A 21771-nucleotide genomic window follows, 5' to 3' on the forward strand; every position below is an offset into this window, starting at 1 on the left:
TTGTTTCACCTATTGCGACGCGCAACCCGATCCCACCATATGAGTATTAGTTAACCCTGTATACGGTGAAATCAGAGGAGCCGATTTCATGGCCGTTACGGTGCTCCATAGATATGCTTCCTAAGGCTCGAAACAAGGCTCAAGATGCAACCTCGAAGGGTTCCCAAACACTCGACTCTGGAGCAATGCAGATCGATAGCAATGATGGAGGTATGGGAAGTTCCCTAGGCACTTGATTAAAGCTGACCAAGCCTATTAGGCTAGTGCAAGCCCCTACAATAGCATTAAATGGCTATACCAGCCCCATATCTTTGTAATAAATGCATCTGTATTATGTTGGGATTCCCCCTCTTATATATAGGGGACCCTTGTCATTTTGTAACACAATACACAACATTGAATATAAGAACATTCTCTGCTCTCTAACTTAAATATATTCTCCATTGATTCTATTTATTGCTTATATTTGTTATGTTCTATTAATTGTTCTTCATTTATTGTCCATCATTGATCATAAAGAGCTTTCAACAAAACTCTCAAAGCTGTTAGTCCTCTATCGGCTGTCCATAGCTCAGCATCGAGCTCGACCTCGAGGCCCCGTATAGCCAGGCTCAAGGCCCCGATTCTCAGCGACTCGGTTTTCTTAAACATACTATCTTTAAGCTCTTGTCTTATTTTCTAGCCTCTTACTTAGCATCTATTGCTTAACAACTAGCATAAAAATAAATCATGTATTTTTAGAACCACAAAATCAAATCTAATTGTTATTATCATTTTCACGGTAAACAGTTTGGCACCCACCGTGGGGCTAAAAATAGTTGTGATTGTTTCTTGCTGGTTTACTACATAACGCAAGTTATCTTTCACACCTTTTCTTGTCCAAGAATCTTTGATTTCAGGTCAAAATGTCTAACTCAGTAAACGCACGTGACAACAACGGTCTTGAGGACCATGGAGAAAATGGTGTAGCAGTTCCGGGTTTTGGTGTACCACCATAAAACCCTGAGGACGTACCAGAGCCAATCCCAGTGGATGTCGTCTCACGTGATGCTCAACACGTCAATATAAGCTCCCACACTAACAGAAGCGTATGCCAAAAAGACCCACAAGAAGCTTAGAAAACCCCAGCTCGGGAGGAACAAGAGGTTAGCCTTCATGTTATTTTTGAGATGTTGCAGGCACAACAGCTGGCGATTGCTCAACTACAAAGCCACCAAAAAACTCCAAGCATAGCAGCACTGGAGGCGACTCCTCAAGCCGAAAAAATACGAAAAAGATCAAGCAACAACGGGTCAGCATCCGATCCCGCTATCATAAAGATGCTCGAGGACCTCACGAAGAGGATTGAATCGGGAGAGAAGAAGATAGAAGCCAATGACAAAAAGGCGAAGACCTACAATTCTAGGGTCGACCAAATCCCGGGCGCGCCTTTGATCCTGAAGGGTGTAGATTCGAAGAAGTTCGTACAAAATCCATTCCCACGAGATGCTTTTCCAAAACCTATCTCGAAGAAGTTCAGGATGCCCGACCTTCCGAAATACAATGGAACCTCGGACCTCGACGAGCACGTCACCGCTTACCCCGGCGAGATTGAGTTCGTCTTACTAAAGAAGTTCGGAGAAACACTTTCGAAGGGGGCCATGATGTGGTACCAAAACCTCGCCCCGAATTCAATAGACTCATTTGCCATGCTGGCAGATTCTTTCATAAAGGCACATGTCGGTGCCATCAAGGTGGCTACAAGGAAATCCGACGTCTTCAAAATCAAATAAAGAGAAAAGGAAATGTTACGGGAGTTTGTGTCTCGCTTTAAAATGGAGCTAATGGAATTACTGCCAGTCTCCAGCGACTGGGCCGTACAAGCCTTCACTCAAGGTTTGAACGAACGAAGCTCGATAGCTTCGAAGCAGCTGAAGCAGAACATGGTCGAGTATCCCGTCGTGACCTGGTCGGATGTCCACAACCGATAACAATCGAATATTAGGGTCGAGGACGACCACCTAGGAGCTCCCTCGGTCTCAGTATATCCTAGCAGGCTTCTAGCAAAGGAGCCAAAGCCAAACAGGGAAAGGTACCAACCATACATTGAAGATAGAAGAAACGCCCCAAAACGTAACATACCCCAAAATGACCGAAGAATAGATCGAGGTCAGAATCCTCGGGGACTCGTAAGCAGAGCCGGATTCGACAAACACACAGGACAAACAGAGGCACCCCGATTTTCCGAATACAACTTCAACAATAACGTTTCAGACATCATCTCCGCCATCGGTAAAATCAGAGAAACTAGGTGGCCAAAACCCGTACAATCGGATCCGTCACAAAGGAACCCCAACCTAGTATGTGAGTTTCACGGCACGCACGGTCATAGGACCGAGGACTGCAGACAGCTCCAAGAGGAAGTAGCCCGACTGCTCAGCAAAGGGCATCTCCGAGAGTTCCTCAACGACCGAGCCAAAAATCAATTTCGGGAAAGAGAGCCGAAAAGAAAGAATGAAACAGAAGAACCACAACATGTCATCCACATGATTGTTAGAGGAGTTGACATCCCACAGGAACCCATCGTCAAATGAGCAAAAATATCCATCACCATGGAAAAGTGAACTCGAGGCTATATACCCGAGGACGCTCTCACATTCAGCGACGAGGACATCGAGACCCTGTTTCAACCGCATAACGACGCACTGGTAATCTCTTTTCTTGTAAATACATTTCAAGTTAAATGTGTACTTGTGGATCCAGGTAGCTCGACCAACATCATCAGGTCGAGGGTGGTGGAGCAGCTCAGACTGCTCGACCAGATCGTGCCCGCCTCTCGAGTCCTCAACGGATTCAACATGGCAAGCGAGACAATGAAAGGAGAAATCACCCTCCCGGTCAACGTGACCGGCACAGCCCAAAATGTCAAGTTCCATGTCATCGAAGGAGACATGAGGTACAACGCCTTGCTTGGAAGGCCATGTATACACTGCATGAGAGCAGTACCATACACCCTTCATCAGATGATGAAATTTCCAACAAAGAACGGAATAAAAACCGTCTACGGAGAACAACATGAAGCGAGAGAGTGTTCGCAGTGCACGATGTGGCACCGGCATTAACACCTCCAGCATCGAAGGAGCCAAAAGATAAGCAAATAGTGAAGAAGCAATAGTGAGGTATATTCTCGGCTATGCCCGACTAAATGAGTAAAGGACCGTACCGCGTCCTCGGAGCAAACGGCTGGAGCACCTCGAGGCTCGAAGCGCCATCAGCACTAAGTTATAATCATTTCCCTTATTCATTTAAATTTTACACTAACTTGTGCGCAGGTATCCGATTGGAACAGTCAAAGCGATCTCCAGCTTGAAGACCTTAGGTTTCAAAGCATGCGTTGCACTCTTTTCCTTCGACCGGGTTTTATCCCAAGAAGGGTTTTTCCGGTAAGGTTTTTCATGAGGCAACATCTATGCGCTACCTAAGGAAAACTCAACAAGTATTCAAGGCTTCTCTTCAATCAACCTCGAATACTGGGGGGGCATCCCCCCCCCAGGAGATCACCTCCTTGGAGAAGTCAAGATATGACAAAAAAGGTTTTGATAGGAAAATGATGTATCGGGCCAAACAGTCGAGCGAACCGTGTCCGTATAGAATAACCAAGCCCTTGATAGCGAAAACATGTATACTTGTGCCAAGTAATCAAGAAATATTTGTTCCATCAAAACGCTTTGCGCTTCGAAGAAATCTGCTATTTTTGCAAAAAACGGCTCCAGAGCCAGAAAACTCCCGAACACTCGGGGGTTGGCGTCAAAAAACTCGAAGTCACATGACCTCCGGGCCAAAAACTTCGAACTAGTAATCCCTCAATGAGGCGACCCCAAGTTTACACAAAACGGCTCCAGATCCAAGAAACTCTCAATATCTCGGGGATTGTCGCCAACCGCCACCCCATCGACTTGTCGAAAACCCGAGGCTATAAGACCCCATGTCGGCAACCTCGAGCTCGTAAAACCTTTATAAGGCAAAAGCAAAATTGGTTAGACCTCAAGCAAGGCATGAACTACACTTGTACCAAGTAACCAAAACTGTAAGACCTCAAGTAAGGCATGTAAAAAGTTATAAGACCTTACAAAATGACATAATCCCGGTCTTAAAGCTAAGGCTATATATTCGAACTTGTAAGGCCCCTAAAAAGGCATACCCTCGATATAGACGTCAAAGTTACTTCACTTGGGGGCTAAAAGGCTCCGGCCAAATACAACGACTACGGTCAGAAGGCTGTACCAGCCAAACTAACGCGACTCGGGGACGCCCAACCGTTGCTATAAAATCACAGGCCTTCAATTACTTCGAAAAGAACCGATTAATCAGGCTACCCTCGACTTAAGCGAAAGAGCTTCGATCATATCAGCTCCAAACTAATGGCTTCAAAATCATTCAACCATCGAGCGAAACCTCCCGAGGTGCTCATCTATCGCTGCATAACGGCTCACAATCGAGGTTCCTATCAAATTGTCGAAGAGTCGGGCAAACATAAAAACATTAAAAGTCTTTAACAAGGGAAAAATAAAGCCTACACTAAGAGGTCGTACCGACCCGATGCATAAGAGCCACTACCTCCAGCCCATATTAGAGGTCGTACCGACCCGATGCGTAAGAGCCACTGCCGCCGGCCCATATTAGAGGTCGTACCGACCCAATGCGTATGAGCCTAAAGACCGGCTTGACATTCAAAAACTTGAGGTTCAATAAGCTCGAGTCGAAATCCGACACGGAGACCGAGCCCGAAACAGTTAACAAAAAAATGCCTAAGGGCAAATGCATAAGAGCCCTTGTCGCCAACATAGATCAGAGGTCGTACTGACCAAATGCGCAAAAGCCTACAAGCCAGCCTAATGAGCCTCAGGGCCGAATTATATACCTAAGGTTCATTACTCAAAGTCCAGTTCACCTGGCCAATCATCGACAACCGTATAAAAGAAAGACGTGAGCAAGCAGAGAGAAATGCACTAAAGAAAAAACCGAAAGGTTTCCTTTTATACGTATATGTGGAAAATACAAAAGCTATATCGGAAAGCGCTCTCTGAGAGCCCTGCACAAAAAATCAAAAAGAAAAAGACTAGTCTATCTTCCCCTCGGAGATTGCGGCCCCATCAGCCCCTTCTCCACTATCTTCGGCGTCAGATATGAGGAATTTGGCATCGTATTCATCCGCCTTGGCCTGCGCTATCTCTTCCGAGAGATCGAAGACCCTAGCATGAATCTCTTCTAGGGTTTCGCTCCGAGATTTACACCAGGCATATTCAATGCTTCTGCTCTACCGATTAGAAGCCCCTCTCAGCTCGGCCCGAGCTTCGACAGCGTCTTTTAAATAGACAACCACTTTCTTGTCGGCCTTAGCCCGGATCTCTTCAACTTCCGCCCGGGCATCCACAACCTCGGCCATTATCTTCAAAAGGTCGGACTCGAGCTTTGCAATCCCGCTCGTCTGAACCGAGCTGTTTTCACGGGCGTTTCGGAGCTACACCTCAAGGGCAGAAACATTGGCCAGAGCATTCTTCTTGGCCACAACGTGGGCATCTACCTGAGCCCTTAGCTCATTACACTCATGCCTGGCCTGTCCAACCTTGCCCCAAAGGCGTTCCAAATCCTCTGTCTTGCCCTGCAACTGAGGTATCAAAATATTAGTCTCTGAGGATAGAAGAAGGAGAATGCCTCCCCTCGAAGCAAAAGTTACCTGTTTCTCAAGGTGGCTTTCGTAGCTCAGGCTCAGGTTCGCCTTGTACCGAAGGTATCTCAATTCTTTCCCCCTATCATCACAAAGAGGCTAGAGGAACTTCTCCCCATCCAAGGCTTTCCTTAACCGGGCTTCGCAGCGGAGCAGCCCGGACTTAAGCTTGTCAAAGGCCTGCGAAAAAGAAGCTCAATGAGAAAAACCAAAATATAAAATCAGGAGATCGACAAAGTCGATCAAAGCTCACCACAGAACAAAGCCGCTGAGCCTCCTCAAAGGTCGAGCATGCACCTACTGGCCTGGCCTCACCGGCCCCAATCGAACCAATCTCGTCGAGGACATGGTTGCTCGAGACCCTACTTGATTTAGGCGGCCCCGGGTCTCGAACATCCCTCAAAGTGCCTTCGACTGGGGGCCAGGACGGCGGTTGAACACCTGTATCCCTCGAAGTACCTTCGGCGGGAAATGAAGTGGGCGGCAAGAGAGGAACCACCTTTCCAAGGCTAGAAGCCTCAGACGCCGCAGGATCGGCAGATACATCTCCTTTGAGCCTTCAAGCAGGGCTTGCCTCGTTATGAGCGTCCTTGTTCTTCAAAGACTCCTTCCGTTTGTTATTAGTCCTCGACCCCAAAGCCGAAGATCCTTCCTCCCTTCCGAGGGTTTCGGTCTCATCTCACAAAAATCTCCTATACCTGTGGAGACGGAGTTAGTACACGTGAAAGAGTGTACCTCTCAAAGAAAGCAAGCCATATACCATGTACCGTGGTATTTTGACTCCCATCTACCCTTGGCCAGATCTCGCCACTTACGCTCATCGTAAGTCGAGCAAGCTGCTAGTTTCCGAGACCAATCCGCCAGGTCTGGAACCTCCTGTGGCATCCATGGGATGGCTACAAAATAAAATAAAGAGAAAGCATCTTTACGGAGTCTGCCTTCACCATGGGCAAGAATATTAAGAACACAAGTGTACCATTTATGTGTGGAGTTCCATTTCTCAGGAAAGGGAAGGAACTCTGCGGGGATAATATCGACAGTCCGCACTCGGATGAAACGACTCATCCACTCTCGGTTCCTGTCCTCTTCATTGCTAGCAACAAAGAGCCGAGTGGATCGACGGCGCAAAGTAATCAAGCCCCGATGATGCAAGGGCTGGTACAGTCTAAGAAGATGACTAAGGGTAAACTCGAGCCTGGCTTTATCTATAAAATATCGTATCATCAGCACTATCCTCCAAAACGACGGGTGAACCTGTGCCACGGTAACCCGACATCTCCTACAAAATTCGAGCACGACTCTATCGAGGGAGCCCAACGTAAAGGGGTACGTATATACGTTCAATAACCCCTCGACATGAACCATGATACTCTCTTCCGGGGAAGGTACCTGCAGTACCACTTTTTCTCCCCATCCGCAGTCTTTTCTAAGTGCCTCGAGGTGCTCCTCCCCTATCGATGAAATAAACCTCGATGCATGCTCCCGATGGCCTTGAACATTGGGAGGTCTCTCTAGCACAAAATCACTCCTCGTGACAAAGCACCTCGAGGTTAGCTCACCAAAAATTGGCGGTGTACCGCCGACCGAGCATGAAGCAGGGGCAGAACTCTCCTCTGCGGGGTGAACGGGTTTGGACGTAGCGGCCATGGCTACGGTAAAGTAAGAAAAATGAAGGTAAAGGCTTGGGCGAAAGCTTTTGAAGTGGTAAGAGAGCTAGCACAAAAAAGAGCTCTATAAAGTTGATAGTTACTCAAAGTAGTAGAGTCCTCAGATAAGAAATAAGCAAGTGAATATATAGAGCAAGCAGCGACTGTTCGCCTATCCTGAAGGCCAATTAATTCTGACCATGTCAGCATCATTTGTGGTAAATGGACCGGTGGGACCACCCCGGTCGCTTCGCAACCATGGCACATAAATAATACTGCCACGCGACACTAGGGAGCCGTTGAGACCCCGGGGATTTTTCGTTGCAAGAATCCATCCTAAAAAGCTATCGACCTAATCTCGAGATGGTGCCCGATCTCAAGGGCCCCGACTGCCCCAAGTATGGGCTCCGAAGGGCCAACATCAAAATTCAATAGGCTAACTTTACCTAAGCTTTCAAAGACATGAAGCGGAAAAATTTTCCTACACTGCCTAAAAATATTTGCAAGGGGCGTCTTTACAAGGCCTTTTTCCCCGAAGAATTCATACACAAAAAAGAAAGGAAAAGGCCGTGGGTCTATTCTTCGCCGTCGCTACTCTCCGGGTCATCTATGGAACCCTCATCCGAAGTGGCCGAGAATGCCGATTCTTCCTCTAATTCTCGGGCTTCCTCAATCTCAGCTGAAATATTGGCGCCTTTACCGCTTGCCTCCTCGGGATCTTGCCTCCTCGCCTTTACATGAGCGTGAGCAATGGCCCAAGTTAGCTTCTGCCCGACCTTAATTAATATCTCTCGAGCTCGTTCATTTGCAGTGGCGGCATCTTTCTTATACGAGGACGCGTCTTCTTCAGCCGCAGACTTGGACGCCAGTAGTACGACAACCTCCTTCTTAGCACTTTGAAGAAGGTCCCGGGTCGACAACAGTTCCGACCGCAGAAGGTCCATCTCCGAGGTCACGGCCTCATTACGCCCCCTCAGCTCGAGGACCTCCTCATCCTTGGCGGCAGCCTCCTCCCGGAGTTGCCCCACAAGGGCATCCCTTTGCACAATCTACAAAGGTAAAGCAAGTTGGTAAGCATTAAGTTGCAAGAATAAAAGGTAAGTTCGTAAAATGCAGTGTTACCTGCTCATCAAGGCCAGCTTTTTCTTGGCACACTCCCTCTAACCTCGCCCGGAACCCGCTCAACTCCTCCTCCTTTCGGGCAGAAGAGGCTTCCGGCTCTTTCAGCGCCGAGGTGAGCACCTCGAGTTCCTTCCCGCAGCACGAAAGCTCATCTTGGAGCCTATGGAAGGCACGATCGTACATCTTCTTAGCCTGCAACAACACAAAAAAGTTAGAGAGTCGAGCACAAAGATTTAAGGCACAAATGGTATGTCGAGAATATCACCTGCTGGTAAAGCCTCTCCGCGTCTTCGAGAGAAACGGGAGCATCGAGGTCCATATCCTCATCGACACCGGCGAGGAGGTCTTCAAGTAAATTTTTCCCTCCGTGAGAGGCCCCCACATTGGCGATATTTGGGTCTTGTGCATCCCTGAATTCCCCCGGTGAGTACGAACGGTCAAAAGAAAGACCACCTAAGATATTAAGTTCTCTAAGGGTCTCATCTTGCCCCCGAGAAGCTTCGGACTGAGGCCCTCCGAAATCACCAACAGCGGGTTCATTGGTACGAACTGTGCCGTGTCCGATTTGAAATTCGAGGATTTTGCCAGAACCCTCCTCAAGGGTCTCCTCAACACGGGCTCGGTCCATATCGACCGTTCCCCATTCGGCGGCCTTTGGTCAAGCAACCTGCGGAGCATCCGTGCCCGATCTCACCCTTTGTGCCAAAGGATATTCATCATCATCATCATCTTAATCCTCAGTGCCAGGACTTGCCGCGGCGACCGAAGTCGAGATCTTGACATCGGTCCGAGGCCGGCAAGGTTTAGGTTTCTTTGACTTGGGAGACTCAGCAACCGCCTATTTCTTCCTCTTCTTGCCCTTACCGGGCTTTAAGGTCCCTTCCTCGCCGTCAGGAGGCGGCCTCATTAACACTCCATCACCAAGGCCTGCACAGGTGTAATGCTCAAAGCTCATCAACATGGAAGATATGCAAAAGGGATATGGAAACATAGTAGAGATAGCAATAAAAAGCTTACCGTGATTCTTAGCTGGCCACCGCGTTTTGGCCAAGTCGCGCCAGGAATGCTCGAGATAAGAAAACGAAGAATTCAACCGCCTAATCCACCCCGATAGGTCCTGGACTTCGTCTGTTATGCTTTCATTAGATTTGGGAATCTCAACTAGCACTGTCTTCTCCCATCGACAGTCTTCTTTCACTCTACCAATATTAGTCGCGACGCTAATATACCAGGACACATGCTCGCATCGCCCGGCTTAGACGAGGGATTCTCGATAGAAAAATCGAGCACGGGGTCGAACTCAGTAGGGGTACATTGTTCAACAGATGGGGCCACCTTGGGTTTACCCTTGGATGATCGCGATGAAGAGGCAGCACCCTCTTTTCGAGGCACTATTTTAGAGGTTCTGGCCATGATATTAGAAAGGTTTTCTGAGAAAAGGAATGAGGAACCAAGAACGGAAGAGAGAAGAATGTAAAAGAGGGTGAACGTAGCTCTAAAAGTTTGAAGATATTGTAAATGTGTGAATCACTAAACGGTTGGAATATTTATAGAAGCCATATGGGCAGCGGAAAGGCCGAACCAATAGCGGTTCGTGGGTTTCTCGATAGATGTGCTGACAGCGACTCTTGTGCGGCTTTTGAGTCATGGCATTTAATGCTCTGATAGACTGACGTCATGGAAATAGTACCAACGGAGCAAGAGTTTGAAATCGTTTCCTATCATTTTCATTCTAGGAAACGCGGGGACTATCTGTATACGGTGAAATTAGAGGAGCCGATTTCATGGCCGTTACGGTGCTCCATAGATATGCCTCTTAAGGCTTGAAACAAGGCTCGAGATGCAACCTCGAAGGGTTCCCAAATGCTCGACTCTGGAGCAATGCAGATCGATAGCTATGATGGAGGAACGGGAAGTTCCCTAGGCACTTTATTAAAGCTGACCCTATTAGGCTAGTGCAAGCCCGTACAGTGGCATTAAATGGCTGTACCAGCCCCATATCTTTGTAATAAATGCATCTGTATTATGTTGGGATTTCCCCTCATATATAAAGGGGACCCTTATCATTTTGTAACACAACACACAACATTGAATACAAGAACATTCTCTGCTCTCTAACTTAAATATATTCTCCCTTAATTCTATTTATTGCTTATATTTATTATGTTCTATTAATTGTTCTTCATTTATTGTCCATCATTGATCATAAAGAGCTTTCATCAAAGCTCTCAAAGCTGTTAGTCCTCTATCGGTTGTCTATAACTCAACATCGAGCTCGACCTCGAGGCCCCGTATAGCCAGCCTCGAGGCCCAGATTCTCAACCACTCGGTTTGCTTAAACAATCTATCTTCAAGCTCTTATCTTATTTTCTAGCCTCTTACTTGACATCTATTGCTTAACAACTAGCATAAAAATGAATCACGTACTTTTAGAACCACAATATCAAATCTAATTGTTATTACCATTTTCACGGTAAACAAACCCTTATTTCACCATATCAATCCACCCTTATTTTACCTAAGCGGCGTGCAACCCGATCTTACCATATCAGTATCAAATAATCGATGGGTACAATCAAATCAATAACACGAATCACAAGAACCTCTACGATTAATGAATATGAAGCTAAATCACAAAGGAAACCTCGTACCAAATTGAGAATTCACTATATGTAATATTTTACGGTAAGACAAGTTCAGTAAATGACAATTAAAGGGTGCAAGTAAGTCAATTTAGGCAAATAACAGCGAGTCATGAAAGCATGGAAAGGCCTAACATTTTTAAAACGAAAAACAATGACTAACAAGTAGCAATTAAAGCATGGGAAGCATTTAAAGCACCTAATAGTTAAAGCATGGAAGGAAGTAATTCAGGAATGCGGAAAATCAGGGAAATAAGCAATTCGACGGCGTATAAGCACTCGTCACCTCGTATAAGGCCCAACACATGAATTTCACATAGCACATAGTCCGAGGGTTCCTAATTCCCTCAAATCAAGGTTAAACCCAACACTTACCTCGCTCCAAAATTAACTCAAAGCTCAACCACGACTTTGCCTTTCGAACAAGCCCCCGAACCAACCAAATCTATCAAATTATCAATCAAACTATTCAAAATAAGCCTTAGGAACTGCCCACGAATGAAAGAGGTTCAATTTAGGTCATTATTGAAAAAGTCAACAAAAGTCAACTCCCGGTCCCGCTTGGTCCAAACCCGAAATTTGGCCAAAACCGATTACCCATTCACCCCCGAGCCCGGTCATATAATTTGTTTCGAGATCCGACCTTAATTTGAGGTCTAAATTTCAATTTTATAAAAATCTCTAATTCTACCCAAATCCCAATTTCTACCATAAAAATCCTAGATTTTAGGTTGAAATCTTATGAAATGTAATGGGTAATTGAAAGAAACTAGATTAGAATCACTTACTAACGAATTTGGAAAGAAGAGCTCTTGGAAAAATCGCTTCTAAGGTTTCTAAGGTTGAAGATTTAAAAGAATGAGAAAAATCATGTCTAACTCAGCTTAAGTCCAGGAAATGTCACAATTGTGACCTTCCCTCGCAAATACAAAAAATCCTTCGCAAATGCGAAGTCTCACACATCGGCTATCATCGCATTTTGCGATGATTTGTTCGCAAATGCGAACTGGGACCTATCGCAAATGCGACCAAAGTGATCACAATTGTGAACTAGCCTTTCCCCAGCAGCATCGCAGATGCGACAGAGTACTCGCAAATTTGAGAAACCAACCCCCAGCCTATGCTCACAAATGCGAGACCATTTGCGAGCCAGACCTCGCAATTGCGAAGTGTGCAGACCTGATGCACCAGCATTCCTCTAAGTTCAAAAATCACTCTGTAGCCAATCCGAAAATCACCCGAGCCCTCGGGGCTCCAAACCAAACATGCACACAAGGCCAAGATCTCATACTAACTCGCTTATGCGATCAAAACACCAAAATAACACCAAGAAATACGAATCGGACACCAAATCAAATAAAACTTTCAATGAAACTTAAGAATTTCTATTTTAACAACCGGACACCCGAATCACGTTAAAACAACTCCGTTTTCACCAAATTTTGCAGGCAAGTTGTAAATATAATAATTCACCTATACCAAGCTCCGGAACTAAAATTCAGACCCGGTAGTAATAAAGTCAAACTTTGGTGAAATCTTTGAATTCTTTAAACCTTTAAACTTCAATTTTTCGACAAAATATGATAACTCGAGCTAGGGACCTCCGAATTGGATTCTGAACATACGCGCAAGCCCCAAATCACGATACGGACCCGCCGGGACCGTCAAAACACGAAAAAAACATTCTAAAAAAGATACGGACCATGCACACAAATCGAGCATGGCTTAAAGATGCTATTGGAGGATTTCAAAATACAGAATTAAGGTTTAAAACTCTAGATGACCTATCAGGTCATCAAAGAGATTGGCCAAAAGACTAAGGTAAAGGGCTTGTTTGAAATATTAGAAAACTTTGTGTGGGACCCAGGGAAAGGGTCAGCAGTCGAGCTATTAAAAAGAGAATTAGGTGCTGCAAAAGAGAGATACGAGTTATGTTGTAGCTTCGGCTCAAGACAATGCTTCTCATCTCCTCTTCCGGATCTGTACGTCATCCCCTTTCTCTGAGTTCTGCTTCTCATCCCCATTCTTATCTTTATTCTTTGTTACTTAGTTTCCATTATAGTATTTTGAGTGTTGCAATTGGTATCTCAAGGTTGTGATCAGTATTCCCGTTCTTATTATATAGTGAGGAATTTCGGGTTTGTTACAATGGTCGACTAATTATCTGCCGATATGAACGTTTTATTATATTGTGGATGTGGCCTATCAAACCCAAACTAATGTATATGTAAACATTCGGATGCTGAAAAAGATATTGCTATAGAAGAAACGAAGAATCACATCATTAATGCATTAAGGCATCTTCAGCAAACGTTACCATCAGTCACTTTGGAATCAGCATTGACATATCTTTTGCCTCTGCAGGAGATGGAATTGAAATCCATTCTATCACTTGAAGAAGATGCTGACTTTTAATCAGTGCAATGAAACTACTAGTCCGAGGATCAAACATCGTTTATTTGGAGTGATGTTTTGTATTGCTCTACTTAACCGGGAAACGGTTGGAAGCATGAACACTAAATATGGAAATTTATGTTTGTTTTGTGTGTGATAAGTGTAGCATATATTTAATAAAGTCCTTGCCTCAATATGGAAATAGGTGTAGGTTAATGCTTTTGAGAATCTGTTATTTCAGATAGCTTTTGCTGAACCACACCCGGTGTGATCTAGTGGTCAAATATTGGAGAGCAATGTTCAAATCCCTATACAAACAAACAAACGCTAGGTCATTACTTACCATGTACTTGGGTTGATAGGAGGTAGCACGTAGCCAATGTAACTATTGACTTGCGCAAGTTTGGCTCAAACACCACCATGATTTAGAAAAGAAAGCATTGACTGAACCAACTTCTGATTGTTTTATTCTCATTTGTAAATTAATGAATATGTTACATATTCAATTAATTTTTTAAGCCAAATATAAGATTCGAACCGAAACTACTGGGTTTGAACGAACCCGCTCTCTCCGCCACTGCTCGTAAGTTGCCGGCCCTCTTAAATACTGCTCTTAGACATGGAGATTAAAAAGCTCGAACGATTCATTAGTGTATCCTGTTGATGTTAAGATCACAGAATCTCTTCGGCTCAATTGAGCAGATTACAATACTTGGTCACTACTAGAAATTCGGCAAAAACCGACCACGGTCGATCGACCAATTTGGTCGGTCAAAAAATCGGCCAAAGTTGTTCGATTTTTCAAAATATTTTTTTTTTACGAAACCGACAAACTTTGGTCTGTTTTCTTTGGCGCAAAAATGCGGGAAACTATTTTTGGGTCCACGAAATTTATTTTTCAAGCAACTGACCAACTTTGGTTGATTTTTATTTAAAATTAATATTAATAAAACCGACCGACCGGTCATTTTAAAAAATCGACCAACTTTGGCCGGTTATTATCGTGCGAAAATACAATTAAAGAGTATAAATTAAATAAAAGACAGTCTTAACACAAAATGCACCAATGGTCTAGTGGTAGAATAGTATCCTGCCACAGAACAAACCCCAGTTCGATTCTCAGATGGTGTATTTTTTAGTTACATAATTAAAATACCGACCAACTTTGGTTGGTTTTTTCGGCAATATTTTTTTTTTTTGAATTTAATCCGACCAAATTTCCGACCAACTTTGGTCGGTATGCCCTTCCGACCTTCAAAATACCGTCCGCACATAAATAATCGCGTTTTGGATAGTTATTAGTCATTACCGACCAACTTTGATCGATTTTTTGGACGAATTTGCCCGAATTTCTAGTAGTGAGTTAAAGGCAGCATTAAAGGATTATACAAGAATCTCCAACTAGGTTCCTTTTTGGAGGTTATTAATTCAAGTCCATATCCTTTTGTACGGATCATAATCTTCGGTAGTTTTTGTGCACACCCTATATACTCTCTCTATTCCAGTTTATGTGAACCTATTTTTTTTTTGGTTCGTTCTAAAAATAATGACTCCTTTCTAAATTTGGTAACAATTTAGCTTAAAATTACAATTCTACCCTTAATGAGGAGCTTTTATAACCACACAAATACTCTGGGCCCCTTTTTGACTTGTTTAGGACCACATATTCCAAAAGTCTTCATTTTTTCTTAAATCCGTGCCCAGTCAAATAGGTTCACATAAATTGGAACGGAGGGAGTATGTATTAAAAATTTTACTATATATTTGACCGTGAATCCAGTTATTATAGTATATTAACTTAAATTTGCTATAAAAACCTATAAACTTCATGTATTCACCTCTGATCCAAGATCCCCTCTACATCAACTTATATTCACTCTTCCTAGGTTTTTAGCTCTGGATCAACCAAAGTTAACTACAACATGAATAAATTGTCTTCGAGGTTTAAAAGGGGATCAAATTAAAAGGTGCCTAGTGTCCGTAAATATGCTTTCTTGATTATTATGTTTTGGTCATTATTGGTAATGATGATTCAACACCACGTTGGTCCAAGTAAGCTAATCCGAGTTCAAAATTATGTTGCAATTTTGCTGCGATAAAAACCATGTCAAAATTGATGTTTATATGTACAGATTTACTACTCTTTTTGCTTTTGGATATATGTCTCATTGTACAGTCAAATTTGGACCTTCATCAATTTTAGGATTTCTTAAACTTCCTTCTTTGCTATAGTCCTTTAAATTTGCAAAAGTGAGCACTTTTGATTCCCGTCACATACTTAATAAACTCATGAGATTTAATGGGAACTATGGAAAAAGTTAACCAGAGACATTATAAAAGTCTCGCCAAATCTTAGAAACCGCAAACTGCACCATACACCAGAAACAGACCTGCAAAAAATTGCACAAAAATAAATCAAAAATGAGATGCCTCAAAATGTGAGTTTCTATTTTAACGTTTTTTTCGCATTCTCTTTAAATCTAATAGTCATAGCCTATTAAAATTATTTGACAGAAGACAAAAGTGCTAACTTTGATAAATTTAAAGGATTAAAACTGCACAAGAATATATTTAATTTGATTATTTCAAACCTAACCCCAAACATAAAAGGCTATTTTTATCATTTCTTGAGACATGTTGGTTCTTCTTTAATCAAGTGATTTCAATATTTATATTTGGTTGGCCATGTCATAAGATGTGATGGCTCTTTTCAATATCATTGACTTCGCTAACCAAAATCTTTTGTGTGTTAATATAGAAGACTTTCTGAAATTTGATATCTTTGAACGCGGTATTATATTAAAGGCAAAATGGCCTCGTGACCACTTAAACTTGTATCAATTTGCACAGCCGATATATGAATTCTTGGATTTTCCTATTTGAACACCTCTATTTGAAAAACTTGCTACTAATAAACACTTGTAATGGTGCGTATTGTTCAATTGCTGCTGGCATGGATTTAATTTAAAACATCATGTTGCCCTTTAGACGGAGCTTAAAGATAATAGCATGACCCTTACGACAGTATGATATAAACTATCTGAATAGCAATGATAATAGAACTTTGACTAATTCGAATTGGGAAAATGACATCGTATAGCTCCTCTTCAAATAATAGTAGAAATATATATTTGTTTTCTATATTTTTTTTGTATGTAATACACTTATATATGTTATATACAAAAATATATAAATTTTATTCTCTTTTACAGCTAACGGATGTAAGTCGTTTTGGTCGGGGCCTAAAAGTGGTCTTCGCCTGTTCGGTTTCGTCTGAGTAAGGCCCATTAAGGTGGGAAACATTCGCTATCCAGATTTTTTCAATCTCGTTCGAAATCGAGACCTTTGATTAATGTGAAAGAATCTTATATATCCCACAACAACTCTTTATGCTAAATAATTTCAATTTATGGTTAGAGTGGTTAGACTAGCTTATTTATTTTAAGTACAAATCAATATCTGAACCTAAATACCAAAGATACTTGACTTTGTAAAGAGATTTTGGGGCACAGGTATATGTTCTTTTTGTTTTTTTCTCCTTTATTTATGTAAAGTAAGTAAACCGGTGTATCCACTATGATAAGGCCATAAAGTAGAATTTGAACTTAAGAATTTCTATTTTAACAACCAGACGCTCGAGTCACGTCAAAACAACTCCGTTTCTCACCAAATTATGTAGGTAAGTTGTAAATATAGTAATGCACATATACCAAGTTCCGGAACTAAAATCTAAACCCGGTAGCAATAAATTCAAACTTTGGTCAAATCTTTAAATTCTTTAAACCTTTAAACTTCAAATTTTCGACATTATGCGATAATTAATTCGAACCAGGGGCCTTCGAATTCGATTTCGGGCATACGCCCAAGTCCCAAATCACGATACTGATCCACCGGGACCGTCAAAAACGAAAAAAAGCCTTTCAAAAAAAATGATAAGGACCGTGCACGCAAATCGAGGAAGGCTTAACTAAGCTATTGGAGGATTTCAAAATACAGAAATTAGGTTTAGAACTCTAGATGACCTATTGGGTCATCACAGAGATTGACCAAAACACTAAGGTAAAGGGCTTGTTTGAAATATTAGAAAACTTTGTGTGGGACCCAGGAAGGGTCAGCAGTCGAGGTATTAAAAAGAGAATTAGGTGCTGCAAAAAGGAGATACGAATTATGTTGAAGCTTCGGCTCAAGACTGTGCTTCTCATCTCCTCTTCCAAATCTGTACCTCATCCGCTTTCTCTGAGTTATGTTTCTCATCCCCATTTTTATCTTTATTCATAGTTACTTAGCTTCCATTATAGTAGTTTGAGTGTTGCAATTGGTATTTCAAGGTTGTAATTAGTGTTCCCGTTCTTATTATATAGTGAGGAATTTCGGGTTTGTTACAATGGTCGACTAATTATCTGCCGATATGAACGTTTCATCATATTGTGGATGTGGCCAGCAGCGAATCTATAACCCAGTGTATGGGGCATATGAACCCATGGTCTTTCCGCCAAATTAGATATTTTATGTACATATTTTTTAGAACTGATCAAATATTACCTGTTGGCATCCATGCTCCAAAAAGGTTAAATGGTGCACTTGGTTGAATGCTAAGTTATTCACCTAGAGGAATTGGGATCAATTCTCACTTAATACTTTTATTTTTTCCTTTTTCTTAGTGATGCACCCATGTTATAAAAATCTTAGATCCGCCTCTACCATACCCAAACTAATGTATATGTAAACATTCGGTAATTGAGTGTGTTACTTCTTCTACAGGTTTTATGTTCGAAAATGATATTGCTACACAAGAAACTAAGAATCGCATCATTAATGTATTAAGGCATCTTCAGCAAACGTTACCATCAGCCACCTTGGAATCAGCATTGACATATCTTTTGCCTCGGCAGGAGATGGAATTGAAATCCATTCTATCACTTGAAGAAGATGCTGACTTTTAATCAGTGCAATGAATCTACTAGTCCGAGGGTCAAACATCGTTTATTTGAAGTGATTTTCTGTATTGCTCTACTTAACCGGGAAACGGTATGAAGCATGAACACTAAACATGGAAATTTATGTTTGTTTTGTGTGTGTATAAGTGTAGCATGTGTTTAATAAAGTAAGTCCTTGCCTCAATATGGAAATAGGTGTAGGTTAATGCTTTTGAGAATCTGTTATTCAGATAGCTTTTGGTGAACCACACCCGGCGTGGTCTAGTGGTCAAATATTGGAGAGCAATGTTCAAATCCCAGTACAAACAAACAAATGCTGGGTCATTACTTCCCATCTCCTAGCCTTGGTGGGCAAAAGATTACCATGTACTTGGGTTGATAGGAGGTAGCAGGTAGCCAATGTAACTATTGAATTGACTTGCGCAAGTTTGGCTCAAACACCACCATTATTTAAAAAAGAAAGCATTGACTGAACCAACTTCTGATTGCTTTATTCTCATTTGTAAATTAATGTATAATTTATACATATGCTATAAGTTTTTTAAGACAAATACAGAGTTCGAACCAAAACTACTGCGTTCGACCGAATTCGCTCTCAGCATTCTAGCTCTGCCGCTGCTTGTAAGTTGCCGGTCCTCCTTAATACTGCTCTTAGACATGGAGATTAAAAAGCTCGAACGATTCATTAGGCTATCCTGTTGATGCTAAGATCACAGAATCTCTTCGGCTCAATTGAGCAGATTACAATACTTAAGAGTTAAAGGCATCATTTAAGGATTATACAAGAATCTCCAACTAGGTTCCTTTTGGAGGTTATTAATTCAAGTCCATATCCTTTTGTACAGATCATAATCCTCGGTAGTTTTTGTGCAGACCCTATATATGTATTAAATATTTCACTATTTATTTGACTGTGAATCCAGTTTGTTTACCGTCAAAATGGTTTTAACAATTAAATTTGATTGTGAGGTTCTAAAAATACGTGATCTATTTTTATGCTAGTTGTTAAACGATGGATGCCAAGTAAAAGGTTAGAAATCAGGGTTATGGCTTAGAAATAGCAAGATAATTGAACCAAATAGTAGCAGATCGGAGACCTCGAGCTGTCGATTACAGGACCTCGAGTCGAGCTGACTGGCCGATTCGGGGCAGCCGAGGGGGAGATAATAGTTATAAGAGCTATGATGATGGCTCTTTTATGATCAATGATAGGCAACAAATGAAGAACAGTAAATAGAACACAATGAATGTAAGCAATAAATGAAGTAATGAACTCAAGAGAATATGTTAAAGAGAATGTTCGTGTATTTCTTAATATTGAGCAACCGACCTTACAAATGACAAGGATTCCCCTTTATATATGAGGGGAAACATAGTACAAGAGCATTAATTACAAAGATATGGGGCAGGCATAGCCACTCAATGCCCTGATACGGGTCAGAGCTAGCTCTCTAGGTTTTGTCAGCCCTAATCATGCGCCTAGGGAACTTTCCAGTGTTCTACCGTAACCATTGACTTGTGTTGCCTCGAGGTTGGGCACTGATGTCCCCTAGGGATAAATCTCGACCGTGGTCTCGAGCCTTTGGAAACCTTGCTCACGAGGCGTTATAATGGCCGAAAATTGGACCCTTCGATTTTACCGTACACAGATAGTCCTCGCGTTTCTTAGAGTGGAACGATAAGAAACGACTTTGATATCCATCTCTTCAAACTTTCCGTGATGATGTCATTCTTATGACATAATCCTTCGTGGGCTTTGTAACCGTTGTTTATTAATGGAAAAGATGTTTCTTCAATTCGTCTCTGATTTATGCTTTATTTCCTTTTACCTGTACTTGCGAAGAATCTGAATGCGAATATCGAGCCCAGGTGCAAGTATTTCTCCGGCTCTTGACTGATTAATCCGATTCCTTGTGGAATCTTTTGCCGGCCCTCGGACCGACCACGGGTAGGATCGATAGACTTGGATCGTCGGGACCCCTGACTTCGAGTTGGATAAGAGTAAGGCCTCGAACATTCGGAACGAAACTCAGCTCTTTAAACCCCGCGATACCCCTCGAGAGGGAGTTTGCTCGGGTGACTGAGAATAGAGATAGCTTGATCTGAAAATGAAAGATATCCTTAATGCTTTATCGGTGGCCTTCGAGCGGGACTTGGCTCGAGCTTAGTAATTTGAGGTTCGGAGAATCGGGTAGACGATCCATGCTCGCGATAGCTCAAATTCTCGAAGTAGGGTGCCACCCCGAGGTTAAGCTTATATATGAGTGGCTCATTTTAGAGCTTAATTTCTTCTTGGGAGAGGTCCTCGAGATCGGGTACCATCTTGGGATTTGTTGTGATATTAATGGCTTCTTGGAGCCTTTCTTTTGATGGAGTTCCTCGAGATCGGGTACCATCTCAGGACTTGTAATGAAATTAATGGCTTCTTGGAGCCTGTCTTCTTTTGATGGAGGTCCTCGAGATCGGGTACCATCTCAGGACTTGTAATGATATAGTGGCTTCTTGGACCCTATCTTCTTTTTGATGGAGGTCCTCGAGATCGGGTACCATCTCAGGACTTGTAATGATATAGTGGCTTCTTGGAGCATATCTTCTTTTTGACGGAGGTCCTCGATATCGTGTACCATCTCGGGACTTGTAATGATGCCAATGGCTTCCCGGTGCATATCTTCCTTTTGACGGAGGTCCTCGAGATCGGATACCCTCTTAGGACTTGTAATGATATTAATGGCTTCTTGGAGCCTATCTTCTTTTTTACGGAGGTCCTCGAGATCGGGTACCATCTCAGGACTTGTAATGATATAGTGGCTTCTTGGAGCCTATCTTCTTTTTGACGGAGGTCCTCGAGATCGGGTACTATCTCGGGACTTGGTTAATGCGGGGGTCGCTGACCCCAAAACGTCGTCTGGCGGCGTCAAGTGCATGGCATGGTTACAAAATGACCGAGGCGACTCTGTTGGCACATTTTTCCAAAACGAGAAATGTTTCAACCAGTATTTTTAATCGGCCTTTGTGGCAGGTGGGTAGTCGCTGCTTTTTCCATATATAGGGTTACCTTCCCCCTTCTGATGATTCTGCTATTCTAAGTAGTTGTCTTCCTTCGTGGAGCTTTCTTTTCTTGTGTCAAGGCTTTCACCATTTCGATTCTGAGGATTTTGCTCGGATTTTCTAGTCTTATCATAGTTATGGCTGCCACACCAAGGTCCGCTCGGCGAGGAGAGGGGAGTTCCGCCCTTGAATGCCTTTTGAACCTAGACGCTCGGGGTCATCGGGAGTATGTTTCGAGGTTTATTTCCTTAGTAGGAGAGGATCATCTCGAATCA

The 21771-nt window shown here is 42.7% G+C and overlaps 1 long non-coding RNA gene across 1 annotated transcript; it reads left to right on the forward strand.

The window, feature by feature from the left end:
* Positions 1-17667: 17667 nt before the first annotated feature.
* On the forward strand, positions 17668-19119 carry LOC109219415. Its single transcript, XR_002066941.1, has 2 exons — positions 17668-17751; positions 18273-19119. It is a non-coding gene; the product is annotated as an uncharacterized LOC109219415 (long non-coding RNA).
* The last annotated feature ends 2652 nt before the right edge of the window (positions 19120-21771 follow it).

Source organism: Nicotiana attenuata, unplaced genomic scaffold (assembly GCF_001879085.1).
Source record: "Nicotiana attenuata strain UT unplaced genomic scaffold, NIATTr2, whole genome shotgun sequence".
NCBI classification, from domain to species: domain Eukaryota; kingdom Viridiplantae; phylum Streptophyta; class Magnoliopsida; order Solanales; family Solanaceae; genus Nicotiana; species Nicotiana attenuata.